This window comes from Ovis aries, chromosome 2 (assembly GCF_016772045.2).
Source record: "Ovis aries strain OAR_USU_Benz2616 breed Rambouillet chromosome 2, ARS-UI_Ramb_v3.0, whole genome shotgun sequence".
Taxonomy (NCBI): Eukaryota; Metazoa; Chordata; class Mammalia; order Artiodactyla; family Bovidae; genus Ovis; species Ovis aries.
The window spans coordinates 13,810,207-13,827,022 of record NC_056055.1 but is presented as its reverse complement, the minus strand read 5'-3'; the positions used below and the strand labels follow the sequence as shown (position 1 = coordinate 13,827,022).

The 16,816-nt window shown below is 48.0% G+C and overlaps 1 protein-coding gene across 4 annotated transcripts in view; it reads right to left on the bottom strand.

The window, feature by feature from the left end:
* Nucleotides 1-16,816, bottom strand: part of PTPN3 (protein tyrosine phosphatase non-receptor type 3) — a 157,761-nt gene that overhangs the window by 129,029 nt on the left and 11,916 nt on the right. The window lies entirely within an intron of this gene.

The following is a 16,816-nucleotide window of genomic DNA, read 5'->3' as shown; positions in this document are numbered from 1 at the left end:
TCCAGGAGCCTAGAGAGAAGCAGGAACCTACCAAGAGTGTGATGTGAGAGAAAACCAGTGGAGATTGGAGTGTCTTATCGACATACTCAAGTCAGCCCCAGTCCCTTGACTTCCTAAGGGCAGTGTATTATTTTCCATTACATTTCGTCCAGTGGCATAAAAAAATGTGCCTAATGCTAGTACATATTTCAAATGCCAGCTCACAGGAGGGAACAATTTCCCAACAGTGTTATCTAGCTTCTTCTTGAGTTCCCTGGGTTGAGGTCAGTCTTTGTAGTTAATATTGGGTTCCTGACCCAAACACAGCCTGTGCCAGTTATGAAATCAGTTTTCCACGCTTTGGATAAAGAGGTGACCGTGGGAACATGTCCTGCTCTGTCTCCAGCTTTGGCGGAGTCACTTAAAACCCAACCCAGCCTGGCTGTCCTGTGCCTACACGGAAATCGGGATAGACAAGGACCATCCAGAGGGAGGAAATGGACCCATTCTGCAAAGCCAGCCTTGGTGTATGGAGCAAAGGAGAGTATCCTTCCCATTCAGGAGGAAAAGCATCTCTTTAGCTACTTATTAAGCAACACTGAAGTAATCTTGAAAGCTGTTCCTTTATAAGGAAAAAAATATGGACCTAATCTATTCAGAGAAAAAAATCCAAAATGCAGATAAAGACTGATGAATAGAAACAGGTTATTTTAACATTGTTGCTAAAAACATGAAATAAGGGACTGAATGAATATATAACAGTTGTGGCCCATTGATTATTATGTAACTCAAAATTATTTTACATGAGAAAATGGGAGTGATACAGTTTAGGTGAAGGCATAAAGGTTTATTCATACCATCATGTCATAAATAAAAACATTTATGCACATAAAAAGCCGGAAAGTTCACTAAAAAGTAAGAAATTATCTAGAAATAGATTTAAAATTTTTAATAGATATATACCAGGTGGCTATAAGGGCTTCCCAGGTGGCTCAGTGGTAGGGAATCCCCCTGCAATGCAGGAGATGTGAGTTTGATCCCTGGGTCAGGAAGACCCCCTGGAGAAGGAAATGGCAACCCAATCCAGTACTCTTGCCTGGGAAATCCAAAGGACAGAGATGCTTGTTGGGCTGCAGTCCATGGGGTCACAGAGAGCTGGACACAACTGAGTGCCTAAACAGCAACAGGTGTCTATGAACAACAAACATTTATTTCTTGCAGTGCTGGAGGCTGGGAAGTCTAAGGTCAAGGTGCTGGCAGACTGGATGTCTGGTAAGGATGTGTTATCAGGTTATAGACAGCCTCACATGGAGGATGGGGTGAGGGAGCTCTCTGGGTCTCACTTACTGGGCTTCCCTGGTGGCTCAGAGGTTCAAGCATCTGCCTGCCTGGAATGCGAGAGACCTGGGTTCAATCCCTGGGTTGGGAAGATCCCCTGGTGGAAGGAAATGGCAACCCACTCCAGTACTCTTGCCTGGAGAATCCCATGGAGGGAGGAGCCTGGTAGGCTACAGTCCATGGGGTCACAAAGAGTCAGACACGGATCTCTTCTATTAAGGGCGTTAATTCCACTCATGAGGCTTTATCCTCATGACCTAATCACTTCCCCAATGCTCACCTCCAAATACCTTCACATTGGGGGATTAGGTTTCAGTACATACATTTTAGGGTGGGGAGGATACAAACATTCAGCCTGGAGCAATGGTGACTTTAATTTTCTTCTTCATATTTTTCAAAGCTTCTGTTACATACATATAGCACTTGGAAATATGAAGGAAATGTATTTTTTTTAATCTAGGTAACCAATAGTGAAGTCGCTCAGTTGTGCCCAACTCTTTGCGACCCCATGGATAGTAGCCTGCACCAAGCTCCTCCGTCCATAGGATTTTCAAGGCAAGAGTACTGGAGTGGGTTGCCATTTCCTTCTCCAGGGAATCTTCCCAACCCAGGGATCAAACCCAGGTCTCTTACATTATAGACAGATGCTTTACCATCTGAGCCACCAGGGAAGTCCAACCAGTAGGAAACACAAAGCTTCGACTTTGCTCCCAGGTGATTGTATAGGAGGATATTTTATCAGGGCAACTACAGCGCTGACCACAGGAGTTTCATGAGTCCTCTATGGGAGGTTTAACTCTGAAACCCAAGATGCCCATCATTTCCTTCTCATCTCCTTTACCCCATCCCTGCTGGCTTCCTGAATCCCCATGTGTTGGAAAGCCCATGAGCCATGGAAGTGCTTAGAAAGATCAGTTGAATTCCTTCATGTAGACGTTTAAACTGGAGAATATGAGGAAAGAAATGAGAAGGCACACAAAGAGATCCCAGATCAAAAACAGCCAGGGCAGTTGCGGTCAAATTAAAAGACGCTTACTCCTTGGAAGGAAAGTTATGACCAACCTAGATAGCATATTGAAAAGCAGAGACATTACTTTGCCAACAAAGGTCCGTCTAGTCAAGGCTATGGTTTTTCCTGTGGTCATGTATGGATGCAAGAGTTGGACTGTGAAGAAAGCTGAGCGCCGAAGAATTGATGCATTTGAACTGTGGTGTTATAGAAGACTCTTGAGAGTCCCTTGGACTGCAAGGAGATCTAACCAGTCCATTCTAAAGGAGATCAGCCCTGGGATTTCTTTGGAAGGAATGATGCTAAAGCTGAAACTCCAGTACTTTGGCCACCTCATGCGAAAAGCTGACTCATTGGAAAAGACTGATGCTGGGAGGGACTGGGGGCAGGAGGAGGAGGGGATGACAGAGGATGAGATGGCTGGATGGCATCATCAACTTGATGGACGTGAGTTTGAGTGAACTCCGGGAGATGATGATGGACAGGGAGGCCTGGCATACTGCGATTCATGGGGTCTCAAAGAGTTGGACACGACTGAGTGACTGAACTGAACTGAACTGAATGACCTCCAAAGTAATGACTTCCTGGTATCCTATAGTCCTCTCCCACACTGAGGCTGAGCCATAGTAACTTGATTTGGCTAATGGGACATCATGAACAGGTCACAAGTAGGTGTTTAATAGGCACTTGCCACTAGGGTTGGCTCTCATGGAACCCTGGACCACCATGCCATTAAGACACCCAGGATAAAGGGCTCCATTGAGAGAGATCCAGTTAGGCCAGATTTGTCTCAGTTGAGCCCAGAGAAGACCAGTAGGAGAACCACCCCTTCAACACACTGAATCATGAGAAAGTTAAAAAAAGCAAACAAACAAGAAAAAACATCGTAATTTTCAGCCACTAAATCTTGATGGTGATTTGTTATCACCAAGAGCTATCTGAGGCAGCCAGAGCAGGACCTCCTGCTGCTGAAGCCCCCACCTTGAGCCCTTTCTTTCCCAAACTGCTTCTCTCCCTGGCTCACCTGGGCCCAGCTGGGTGTCTGTTCCGGGATACTCTGAGATTTCCATCTTCCCTATCTGCCCCTGTAGTCATACAGCAACTGCGCATTATAAGGCAGGAGCTGTCAAACCCCAGCATTCAAAGAGCTGAGTCAAAATGTATCTTTAAGCGAGGGATGTGGTGGGTCTTGCCTACCATGACACCTCCATCCTGGAGTGCTGTCATCACAAAGTAAGAGATCTGTTGTGTTGTTGTTCAGTTGCTAAGTCACGTGTGACTCTTGTGATCGCATGCTCTGTAGCCGGCCAGGCTTCTCTGTCCATGGGATTGCCCAGGCAAGAAACACTAGAATGTGTTGCCATGTCCTTACCTGACCCAGGGATCAAACCTTGATTGTAAATATGTCTTGTAGGGGATTAAAAGATTTTACCTATTTTTAGATAATCAATCAGTCAGAATTTATTACGATTCTGTAGGGCTTCTCAGATGGCGCTAGTAGAAAGGAACCCACCTGCCGGTGCATGAGATGTAAGAGACTTGGGTTCAATCCCTGGGTCAGGAAGATTCCCTGGAGGAGGGCATGGCAATCCACTTTAGTATCTTGCCTGGAGAATCCAAAGGACAGAGGAGCCTGGCAAGCTACAGTCCACGGGATCGAAAAGAGTCAGAGACGACTGAAGCGACTTAGCTCACATGCAGTTTGTTCCACGGAAAAAGGAAAGCCAGAAGTTTGGAACCCCTATATAACATGTTTTAGGGCTTGGAAACCCTGGCTGCATTTCTAATCCCTTCACCTAGGGGTCAAAGCCAGGCAGCATCTCCTTGCACTCTCCTTTCCCCGCCGTTCTCTCCTTCCCTTCCTCCTGACCTCAAGTGTCAGCCTTTTCAAAATACGAATGCAGTTTGCTGTTCACCTGTATCACTAGGCCCAACTCAAGTTATGCTCCTTATGTGGAACATTCTTTATTATTATCGATCCCCATCCACCTGGACCTTTGCTGAACCTTTGGTGTCTGTCACTACCTTCCACCCTCTAGACAGACAGAATTCACCAGCTCCTGTTTTTAATGCCCACCGTGTATTTATCCAAACTCCTAAATTACTTGGTAGGGTTTACCTAAGCCCAGAAGTCTCTGCCCTTTCCCCTCCCTGAGGGCAGTGACTTTTCTATATTCATCCTCTTGTCTCTGGGAATCCCCTGAGCACAGTCCCTGGCACAGAGACAGGATTAATACAAGTATCTGTTGATTGTGTGAAAGTCAGGGGTTGTCTTTGGCGGCGTTTAAAGTCCAAGAGAAAGAAAGGCGTTTGTGCCCTGTACTGGTCACGTGTCTTTCTCTGACTCTCATCTCCTGCTGTGGTCCTTTGTCCTTTTCTCCTCCATGCGGAGGCTTATGAAAACCAGCCAACTCACCACAAGCTGCTTGGCCTGATCTTTAACTGGTGAAGGTATCCAGTAGTTCTGGAAGAGTTTGGGTTCGTGAGTATCATATATAAATATGATACTCGATATGAAAGTGAAAGTATTAGTTGCTCAGTCATTTCCGACTCTTCTTGACCCCATGGACTATAGCCTGTCAGGGTCCTCTGTCCATGGGATTCTCCAGGCACGAATCTGGAGTGGATTGCCATTCCCTTCTCTAGGGGATCTTCCCGACCCAGGGGGCGAACCCAGATCTCCTGCATTACAGGCAGATTCTTTACTGTCTGAGCCGCCAGGGAAGCCCCATGAATAGATTAAGGTATTTATGAGAAATCTCTGCTGAAGACCAGTTCTGAACTTTTGGTGTCCACTTGATACCTCCAGCTGGATATCCCCATGTGCTGTGCTAAGTTGCTTCAGTCGTATCCAACTCTTTGTGACCCTATGGACTGTAGCCTGCCAGGCTCCTCTGTCCATGGGGTTCTCCAGGCAAGAATACTGGAGTGTGTTGCCATTTAAAGCACTTCAAACTCAACAGTTCCCAAAGTAGTAGATCAACTCCATCCCACAAATCTGCTTCTTATCCATTGACTGCCTGCCCATTGCCTGATCTCCCAGCCTCAACACCTCCCTGTCTTGTCAGCTCAGAAAATGACATGCTGTCTCTCCATTCTACCCCCACAATAGTTCTCACTTCCTTTCCAGACTCCACCTTCCACCCCAGGACCTCCTTGTCTCTCACCAGTGCTCCTTTAAATAGCCGTCTAATTGGTCTCCAACTTTCTCTCAGTTTTTTTCCTGACATTTGGTAACAGGTTAATTTTGCTAAAGTGCAAGTTTGAACAAGCCATTCCTCTGCTGGTAGGCTTCCAGTGGTTTCCTGTGGCTTATTCACTGAATGAAGTCCAGACTCCTTAGTTGGCACCTTCACCGTCGTGGATGGTAACAAACCAGTCTAATCAGACGCCATCTCTTGGGAAGGGACAATGTGAGTAGGGGCAGCAAGAGGCATTGTTCATTCAACAAATATAGATTAGCACCAACCATCTGCTATGTCTGTTCTAGGTTCTGGGGAGAGAGTGAAGTCCTTGATTTTATGGAGCTTACATTTGAAAAGACAAAAAACAAAGTCATTAATATCTGTTTTTAAGATGACCTTGGTCTTGAAAAATGAGGAGTTTGATAGATTGTATAGCTTGCCTTGGCCCCCAGTTCTTCCCTTTTCCCTACATCCAAGCTTTTTGTCGCATGACCGGGAAGTTCCTTCCACTAAAAGTAGCTGGACTTGTCCCTACTGAACTTTGGGCTGAACCATGTGGCTTGCTTTGACCAATGGGACGTTAGCAGATGTGGTGCAATCAGAGGCTTGCAGCAGGCTTGTGTGGTCAAGTTGGTTCCTCGTGAACTTCTGCTCCTGCTGTAAAAATACTGCCCCAAGTAGACTGCTGGTCCCGGAAGAATGAGAAAAATGTGAAGTACTAAACCGAGGTCTTTCCAGGTGGTGCTAGTGGTAAAGAACCTGCCTGCCAAGGCGGGAGACTAAGAGATCTGAATTTGATCCCTGGGTCAGGTAGATCCCCTAGAGGAGGGCATGGCAACCCACCCCAGTATTCTCGCCTAGAGAATCCCACTAATAGAATCCCATGGATGGAATCCCATCGTGACTGGTGGACACGACTGAAGTGACTTAGTGCATACACACACACACACACACACACACACACACACACACACTGTAACCAAACTGCAAATAAACTGTTGTTTTAAGACACTGAGTTTTGGGGAGATGGCTTATTGTACAGCGTTACTGGGACAAAAGCTGGCTGACCCAAGGATCTTTAATTCTAACCTCCATGAGATCTACTTGACATCCTTGTCTTGGAGGGACTGGGCTGTTGCTAGATGGGTTCTCAAACTTCCTTACTTCCACACAAGAAAAGCTATGCAGGAAGTGCCTTAATCTAGCCCTCAGCCATCTAAGAAGCCTGAGTATGTCCTTTCCTTGCAGTCTGAAAATGCCTAAGACAATGTCTCCTTTACTATCATGAGGTCCTCGAGAGGAGAGATTGTTCCTGATGGCTCTGCTGTGGGCACAGAGCTGGTGTAGTGCGTGGTACATTCCACTAGGTGTAGAATCAGATGAAACTCCTCTCAAAATTAGTGGATTTAACGAAGCAATCCTCCCTAGATCTTCTCTTGGAAGACCTTGCCTGTGCAAGAGACTAAGGTCCGTTCAGTTTCTCAGTCTACCTTGCCATCCACCCACTCGTGGGGGCTGGAAGGCATTCTGTCAGCTCTGGGAAATAAAGGCAAATTAGGCATGACTGATCCTTGTCCTTACAGAGATCACAGACTCACAGGAAAAACAAATGGACTATTCCCAGGGGTGAGATAAAAATCTTTCAGAAAGGAGAGCAAGATTCTGAGGTAGTACCTTCTCATGGGTCAGAGAAGACTTCAAGGATAAGACAACGTTTGAAATGACTTTGATAGGCAAGGGGGAAATTAACAGGTATAGAAGCGGGGAGATTCTGGGGAGAAGATATGAAAGTGAATGAGCTTAAAATCTATGATGAGAGTGCGAGGGTGCGTGGGGTGAGGAGGGGGTGCAAAGTGGTGGGAACAAGGTAGAAAGTCAGGTTTGGCCAGATGCAAGAGCCTTGTATTCTACCTAAGGAATCTGGGCTAGGTCCTGAGGGCACAGGGGAGCAGTGAAGATGTTGAGCAGGGATGTGACATGTTTGGATTTTGTATATTTAAAAGATCCCTTGGGCAACAATGCCTTGGGAAGGGACAAGGGAGCTTGTTAGGTCATTGCAGTGATAAAGCAGGGAGATGTAGGTGCCCTGAAGGGTAGGCAGAAACCTAGACAAGGGGAGGGGCGGTAGGGTTAGGAGGCTGATGGATGGACCTTGTTTCTGGGGGCAGGGGTCTGGGGAGAGAGGTGTCACAGGTGACTCCTAGATTTCTGCTGGGAGCCTTGGGGTGGGGGGCTGGGGATAGAAGATGGACTGGCCATGTGTATCGGGGGACTGTGGGACCTCCAAGTGTATGGTTCATAGGCAGTTATACACTCGACCTCGAGAGAGAGATGTGTTTGGGTTTCTTGAGTGTAAAGGTGGTGGAAATTATGAGTTTGCTTTCTATTTGGCCTGGTGCTTGAGCTGGTGTTGGCAGAAGCACTGAGGAGTCTCCCCACATGGTAGGCAGGTTTCTGAAGCCCCAGAAGGATCCCCAGGTGGCATGAAAGACGTTATCCTAGGATGTTCAGGTGGGGAACACCTTTGTGCTGGGAGAAGCCTCCCCAGGCCCCAGAGGTTAGCAGATGTCAGGAGTGCTGGGTAAATGAATGGATGAATGAGGTTCCCCTGACCCTTGGAAGTCACAGATGGAGAACCAACATCATTAGGCCCCAACCATGGGAAGATTCAGTGGGTTCAAATTCTGAATCAACCAAGTTCAGATTTCCCACAATTCCATACTTTCCAGTGGTCCTCAGGTGATTTCTAGAATCTCTTGGGGGAACTTCCTGAGAATGCAGATTACCAGGCCCTGTAGACAGCTATTTTGATTTAGAAGGTCTGGGCTGGAGCCTGTGTCCGACTGTTTGTGACCCCATGGACTGTAGCCCACCAGGCTCCTCTGTCCGTGGGGAGTCTCCAGCCTAGAACACTGGAGTGGGTTGCCATGCCCTCCCCCAGGGGATCTTCCTGACCCAGGATTGAACCCAGGTCTCCTGCATTGCAGGTGGATTCTTTACCCTCTGGAGCCTAGGAACCTGCTTTTGAAAAAGCTCCTGAAGTCGTTCTGAGGCTGATGCGATGTGGATGATATTTTGGGAAAAACCGCTTGTGCTGGGTCTTCCCCACTTCCCCATCCTGGTCTGCTCTCTGCTTTCATTCACTGTGTTCTGTGCCCAGGGAAGCTGCCATCTGGGGCCTGCGCCACCTGGGCTTCTTTGGTGTCTGACTACCATTTGGGTTCAACCAATGGGGAGCAGGAGGTGGGTGGGAGGAGCCATGGTGGGCCCTGACTCCCCCTCCACTCCAGGCTGTGGTTTGGCAGTGGCTGCATCCTCAGTTCCTGCTGGGCAGCCCCTCTCTGCTCCTGCCACATTTTGCTCCAGCTCCCTTTCTTTACCCCTTCTGGCCTAGCGGGTGGTACTTCCCCAGCACCCAGTCTCTGGGTGCTGCACCTTGTTGATTTCTCTTCACCTAACCTAGACCTCTAAATAATCTGTTCTTTACGTACTCTTCAGTCACCACTTTGAGTGTGCCCTGTGCTTCCTGCCAAGATAGGAAAATAAAAACATTGACTGGAAAGAGGCGGGAATTCTGGGCCCAGTTCAGCTCAGTTCAGCTCAATTCAGCAAACATTTACCAAGCGAGGTCCTCTGAGTCGGGCTCTGTGCCAGGGACTGAGGACACAGAGCTCACTCAGACACGGCACCTGCCTGCAGAGAGCTCCCTGCTTAAGGGGAGGCAGAGCCTCAGAGTGCAGGGTGATGATGATGGAGCTTGGGGTGGCACTAGAGATGCAGGGGGACCACGGTGCCAGGAGTGCTAGGCAACAGAAGCTTCCTGGAGGCAGTGACATGAGGACTCCGGGAGGGCAGGAAAAGGATGAGGAAGAATGATTCAGGCAGAGACAGTTGTGAAGATGTGAATGGCAATGTCTGGGATGGCTGCCTGCAGGAGGAATGGAGGTGGGGTCTTTGTGCCCACTCCGCTGGAAGGCAGAGGAATGCTTCAGTCTTGAGATGTGGACTGCTCCCCTGGGACAGCTGCCAGGCAGGATGCCTCCACCTCCAGGTGATCTGTGTGGGCTGGGGGGAGGGGAAGGGCAGGGGAAGGCTCCCTTCCCAACCGCCATGATTTGGGCTCGTTTCGTTTTTTATTTTTAAAATCATATTATGCTGGACTCTTTTATTTATTTATTTTGGTCTTGCCATGCAGCAAGTGGTTCTCAGTTCCCCAACCAGGGATCAGACTCATGACCCCTTGCACTGGAAGCATGGAGCCTTAAGCAGTGGAGAACCAGGGAGATATCCCTGGACTCATTTCCTCTTAGTGCTACTCGCTCAATCGTGTCTGACTCTTTGCAACCCCATGGACTGTAGCCTGCCATGTTCCTCTCTCCATGGGATTCTCCAGGCCTGAATACTGGAGTGGATTGCCATTCCCTTCTCCAGGGAATCTTCCCAACCCAGGGATTGAACCTGGGTCTCCTGTACTGCAGGCAGAGTCTCTACCCTCTGAGCCACTAGGGGTTATCCCTGTTTCCTCTTAAAGCAGGTTTAATTCACCAGCCTACCAAGGCTCACCTGCCTCCTTCAGAGGGGTATCTGGGAAAAAAAAGAGGGAGATGAGATAGAGTATTGGGCCTGGGGTCCATGAGGTTAGGACAAAAGAAAAGCTCTAGCTGGTATGTACTTCAGGAGCTTCCCTGGTGGCTCAGACAGTAGAGAATCTGCCTGCAATGCAGGAGATCTGGGATTCGATCCCTGGGTCAGGAAGATCCCCTGGAGAAGGGAATGGCTACCCACTCCAGTATTCTTGCCTGGAGAATTCTATGGACTCCAGAGGAGCCTGGCAGACTACAGTCCATGGGTCACAGAGAGTTGGACACGAATGAGTGACTAACACACACACATGTACACACATGTACAACAGACCTCCCTGATTCCACAAACTATATCCATTGACTTTAAAGGCAAATGAGTCTGGAAAACTCCTGTTCATTCTTCAAAAGCCAACTGAGATTTCACCTCCTCCAGGAAGACTTCCTGGAACCCTCTAACTAGTTCTCCTTCTCTTGTATTCATCATAGTCTTTAGTAATTTGCGGGATCACCAGCCTGTCTAGCCCACTTGACTACTAGGTCCTCAAGTACGTGGCTTAGACTGATTTGTCTTTCTTTCTAGGAGCCCCCCTTCCACACACACACTGGGCCTAGGGCATAGTAGGGTATCAGAAAATACTTTCTGAATTGACCTAAAAGGAATTCTTGCTGCACCAGGAGGAGTAATATTAATAGCGATATTATCAGCCCTTTAAGGAATGAGGAAACCAGCTCAAGGCAGAGGAGGGTATGATCACACAGCCCATAAACAGGGCAGGACAGGGACTCAAAACCAAACAAGCCTGTTGATTCCAAGGGCTTGAGAATACACGGCTGGGCTCCTCACACACATGGACATAGCAGGAGTGGTTGCCCAGTGCTGCCCAGCCAGGAGATTGAGAATAAGAGCCTTCATTGACGGAGCAATCATTCCTCGCCAGGAACTTCGTTTGCATCAACTCACTTAACCCCGACAACACCTTCATATGGTATGTGTGTGATTATGGCCCGCTTTGATAGATTAGGATCCAGAGACTGGAAGTAGTTAAGAAATGCATCCAGAGTCATACTAAGAAGGTAAATCTTACAGTCGAACCCAGACTTATTCCAGAGCCTGTGCTTGCTCCGAACTATCGTAATTTCCCTGGGAACATGACACTAGCTTCAGCTTTAGGAAGAAAGAGAAAACATCTAGATACATTGGTAATAGGTTTGTAAGCTGAAATATGCCTCTGTATCATGGCAAAAAAGAAAAAGGATAATGTTTCTAGAGCTCAGTCACTCAGTCCAACCATTTGTGGCCCCATGGACTGTAGCCCACCAGGCTCCCCCTGTCCATGGGATTCTCCAAGCAAGAATACTGGAGTGGATAGCCATTTCCTTCTCCAGGGGATCTTCCCAACCCAGGGGTCAAATCTGCATCTCTTGCGTCTCCTGCATTGGCAGGCAGATTCTTTACCATTCAGCCACCCGGGGAGTCCTCATCATGCTTCTAGAAGCATCCTTAAATTATACTAATTCCGAGTTTTGGATCACAGAGTATATTGCATGGGCCGGGTGGAATGGGCTTATTCTGCTACTGAACAGCCGTGTGATCCTGGGCACATCGCTTCCCCTCTCTGGTCTTCATCGATTTTCAGATCTTGCAGAGCCTTGGTGAAAGTGTTTCCTCTTGGATGGCAAAGTCCACGGCAGTTCGTATCAAGCACAGTCTTTGAGCGCCCTCTACTGTCCAGCATATTAAAAAGCAGCGGCATCACTTGACTGACCAAAGTCCGTGTGGTCAAATCTTTGCATGTGGTAGTAGTACATGTGATGTGAGAGCTGGACCATAAAGAAGACTGAGTGAGGAAGAACTGATGCTTTCTAACTTGGTTCTGGAGATGACTCTTGAGAGCCCCTTGGACAGAAAGGAGATCAAACCAGTCAATCCTAAACGAAATCAACCCCGAATATTCATTGGAAGAACTGCTGCTGAAGCTGAAGCTCTGATACTTTGGCCACCTGATGCGAAGAGCCGACTCACTGGAAAAGACTCTAATGCTGGGAAAGACTGAGGGCAAGAGGGGAAGGGGACAACAGTGGATGAGATGGTTGGATGGCATCACCGACTCAATGGACATGAATTTGAGCAAACTCCAGGAGACAGTGAAGGACAGGGAGCCTGACATGCTGCAGTCCATGGGGTCACAAAGAGTTGGACATGACTGAGCGACTGAACAACAATACCTCTGTCCAATTACAGCACCGTCAGTGGTGTGGGTTGTTCAGTTGGAAGGAAAATCAGTCTGTGCATGACACAGTGGTGAGCAGTGAAGGGCAGCCACAGAAGTCCACGGCATAAAGCAAAAGCTGGTCCTGCTCCACTCCATCAAAGGCTTAGAGGCCCTGTTCATCCTTCCCACACAAGTTCAACCATTTCTGATACACTTTTCCCAAGTGATTGCACGTTCCCTCTACACCCACACAGAGTACCAGCTCTGTTTCCACAGCATCACATTGTGATGTTTTCACATTGCCTATCGACACATTTGTCTTTTGAAGCACAAGGCCTGGGGTTACTCACCTTTATAGTCTCTCTCTCTGCCCCCTGGGAGAGTATATAACACACAGGCCCTCTAAACAAGTTTACTGCATGGCTAATGAACAAAGAGAAGGAATGAATCAAGGAGAAAGAGAGAGAGGGAGCCCTCTGGGAAGAGGTTGGGGTGGGAGCAACAGGAAGCACAGGAAGTTCTGAGATAGGAACTAGGGAGCCTTGGGTTCAGCAAGGTTCCCCGCTGATCTCACAGTGCACTGGCATCTTGGGAAAATCTTGTGAAAAAGTGTGGAAGGGGTTTCGTGAAGGGGACCAATGGAGGGCCTTCGGGGTGCTACTGGGGTGCTGGATAAGGTGTGCTCGTCTTGGGAAAATGCTTTGAGCTGTACACTTACATGCGCTCAGTTTCTGCATCTTTCAGTATGTATGTTGCACTTTGATAACAAGCTTTTGTAAATAATTTCAGGGAGGAGTGGGTGTGTCTGCTCGTGCCTTGTTCCAAATGTAGAGGCAGGCCAGTGAATTTCTTTCAAAGAGCTCTCTCCCTCTCTCCGCATGTTGTCTGAACGTCTAGCTTCAGAGCACCTTGTTTTAGGGAAACCGATACCCTGTGGTCAGACCCACTGGACTTTATCAGTGTTGGACACTCTGGCCCACTCCCTCTTTCTTGAAACACTTCTGTCCCTTGGCTTCCAGGAATCCAGTTTTTTGCTCTCTGTTGGCTACAGCTCCATCCCCTTTGCTGGACTCTCTTCCAAGAACATTCCTTGATGTTCCCAAGGGTTCTGTGCTAGGCCTGCCTTGTTTTTAACTCTGCAAATTCTCCCTGGATGACCTCATCCCCTCTCCTGGCCAACCCTGTGCTGATGACTCACAAATACATATCTCTAGCCCATCTCTCTCTCCTGAGCTGTGGGCAACTTACCCAACTGTTTCTCTGACATCTCTCACCAGGAACTCTGCGCTACATGGACGGAGTCCATTTCTCTCTACACCTCTATCCAAAACCATAGTCCTCCTTAAAAGTGAATGTCGCCCAGTTCTGTCTGACTCTGAGACCTCATGGACTGTAGCCCACCAGGCTCCTCTGTTCATGGGGCTTCTCCAGGTGAGAAGACTGGAGTGGGTTGCCATGCCCTTCTCCAGGGGATCTTCCCAATCCAAGGATCGAACCCAGGTCTCCCACATTGCAGGCGGATTCTTTACCATCTGAGCCAGCAGGGAGGCCCCCACGACCGTGGAACCATTCATGGAAATAAAGGGACACATAAGGAAAACCATGTGAGCTGCCAGGGAAGCCCTATAGCTCAGATGGTCCTGCTTACGTGTTCCTTGTTTCTGTGAATGGTTCCATCGTCTATTTGGGGGTTGGGTTTAATCCCCACGGTAGACTGTATTATTGTTCAGCAAATCCTCATTCTGCCTTCCTTTCCATTTTGGAGCAGAGCATACTTGTGCACTTCATTGACTTCGGGCTTGTCCATGGGTCTTGCTTTGAACAAACGAATGACTGCATGGCCGTTCCTAACAGAGGCTCTTATGGCACTCTGCTGGGAGGCACCTGTGTTCCTACTTCCCCTGGGGCTCCTCCCATCTGTCATGAGGAGACCCTGGGTGCCTGAATAGCAGACACATGAGATAAACCTGAGCTCGACCTAGAGCCTGGAGCTGAGCCCAACTGAGTTAGGTTGAGCCCAGCTGACCCACAGGCCCATGTGCAAGAAATAAATGTTTGTTATTGTAAGCCAGTAAGATGTTTGTACTTTTCCAACCCCTCCCTCCCCACATTCAACCAAGACTTGTCGGTTCTGCCTCCTATCTCTGTCGATGCATCCAGCGCTCCCATTTCCCACTGCTGTGCTCTAGTCCAGCCTTTTCTTATCTCTTGCAAGTCTTTTTACTGCTTTCCTCACATTTGGTCATATCCCCTTTAGTCCAATTGCCCCACTGCCGGCAAAGTGATCTTGCTAAAATCCAGTTTCATCCCTTCTTCAGGTGCCCTAAGGGCTTGCGATCACCTAGAAAATGTCCACATCCGTGGACTCCTTAACTCTAACCTCGATACTCTGGACCCTGCCATCTCCCCCACTCCTCTCTTGCCCCTTCTCCTCCACCCTCTGTCTACACGCACCTCTTCAGCTTCAGGAGAGCCCCCATGTTCTTTCTTGCCCTGGGCGTGGCCAGGCCTTCCCCACGGCGAGGACCAGAGTCCACTTCCCTTGCCCAGCTGCACGTGGATCCCACCTCTCATCCTTCAGGGGTCACCTTAGGAATGGGTTGTTTTTAGGGAGTCTCCTCTGATTCCTGTTTGTCGATCTGGGTGAAATCCAATTTCTATTTGCTCCCCCAGGACCCTGAGCTTTTTTCTACCCAAACACAGGAGCTGTTTTCTCACTCTAATTTGCTTGTCTTTCCTAGTAGACTTGAGCTCTCACGAATGCACGAATTATGTCTAACTTGTTCATCCTTTTATATTCCTAGTGTTTAAAAAGGTGCCTGTGTTCATTCTCCGAGTTCAAAAATTGTTAAATCAACACCATGGGAAAATAATACGAACTGGCTAAAGAAGTCCAAGATGGAAACAAAAACCACAGAAGGGACTCAGAGAATATTTAGTTTCATCCTTTCATTGTACTGTTGGGGAAACTGAGGCTCAGAGAGCTTGACTAGACCAAGGCCCCAGAGGCTGTCAGAGACAGAGCTGGAATTAGAAGGTTCTGATGGGACTGCCTGGGCTCTATCTGTTGTCTGGTCTGAGGAATTTAAATAATTTAATTTAGGTTCTTAGCACCTGCAAGGTTAGCATCACCTGGGAGTTGGTTGGATCAGTCCCTGCCTTAGACCTACTGAATCAGAATCATTTTAACAAGATCTTCAGGTGCTTTGTAGATACAATTAAGTCTGAGAAACACTGGTTTCTATAACCAGGGGGACAGCTAGCCTGTCTTAAAGGCCATTCCAATTCATACAAGAAAGCCAGCTGGTATAGCAGGAGAGAAAACCCAGCTAAAATGTCGGTGGCGATCTATGCATGCTGTAGAGAAAAGGCCAGACGTATGGGTCTCTCACCTTCCAGAGTTCCAGATAGTTTGGGAGTCGAGGACCTGGCCTGCAGTGGGGAGGGGGTGAAGGGTAGGGGTAATGGTTCAACTTCAGGTGAGGTGAAAGAAGGAGCCTTGCATTAAAGGAAAATCCCAGGAGCCTAGCTGGCCAGCAAGCCTAATGCTGCAAATTTCCAACTTTCACAGCAATAAAATCTAAAGAAAAAATTGTATAAATAAACGTTTACAAGATGATAATTCTCCCCCTGCTTTTCACCACCACCCCGGGTGGTGAAAGTGGCACACTCCTACTGCATAGTGACGGTGTCAACTGCAGCCTGTTGAGTAAACACAACAATATGTAGCAACAACCATGGCATCGTTGCCCTCCCTGGCCCAAGTAACGCCATTCATGGGAAATAACCCTACGGAGATAATTCAACAGAAGTGCAAAGCTCTGTATGCAGATGTTTGCTACAGTGGACAGTGGGAAAACACTGAATAAAAAGGGAATGATGGAGTAAATTGCGATTTGGTATCATGATTTAATTATAAAATAGCTGCTGTGTCTCACTTCATCTGCTTGGGCTACAGTGGTATTGAAGAGCATGGTCTCTGGGTTTCTGGTTCTGACTCTACCCTTTTTACTGCATGATCTTGGGCAAGTTTATTGAACTGCCCTATGTCTTAGTTTCCACATCTGTAAAACAAGGATAATAACAATGTCTCATTCATAGGATTGCTGTAAGGATAGAATGATTTAATTAAAGGGTCCCGAATAGCACCTCTCTATAAATTCATATTACTATTATTTTTAGGAGCTTCCCTGGTGGCTCAGGCAGTAAAGAATCTGCCTGCAATGCAGGAGACCTGGGTTCAGTCCCTGGGTCAGGAAGATCCCCTGGAGAGGGGAAAGGCTATCCACTCCAGTATTCTTGCCTGGAGAAATCTATGGACAGACGAGTTTGGCTGCTACAGTCCATATGGTCGCAAAGAGTCGGACAGGGCTGAGTGGCTAATGCACATTATTTTTCAGGGTCAAATTAAACGGCCTGGTCCTGTCATTCCAGCTGACACAGGAATGCTTGTCCTCCACCCTCCAGGCCCGACCTCCTGTGATCATCCGAGACCCCCCCGGGATGTTT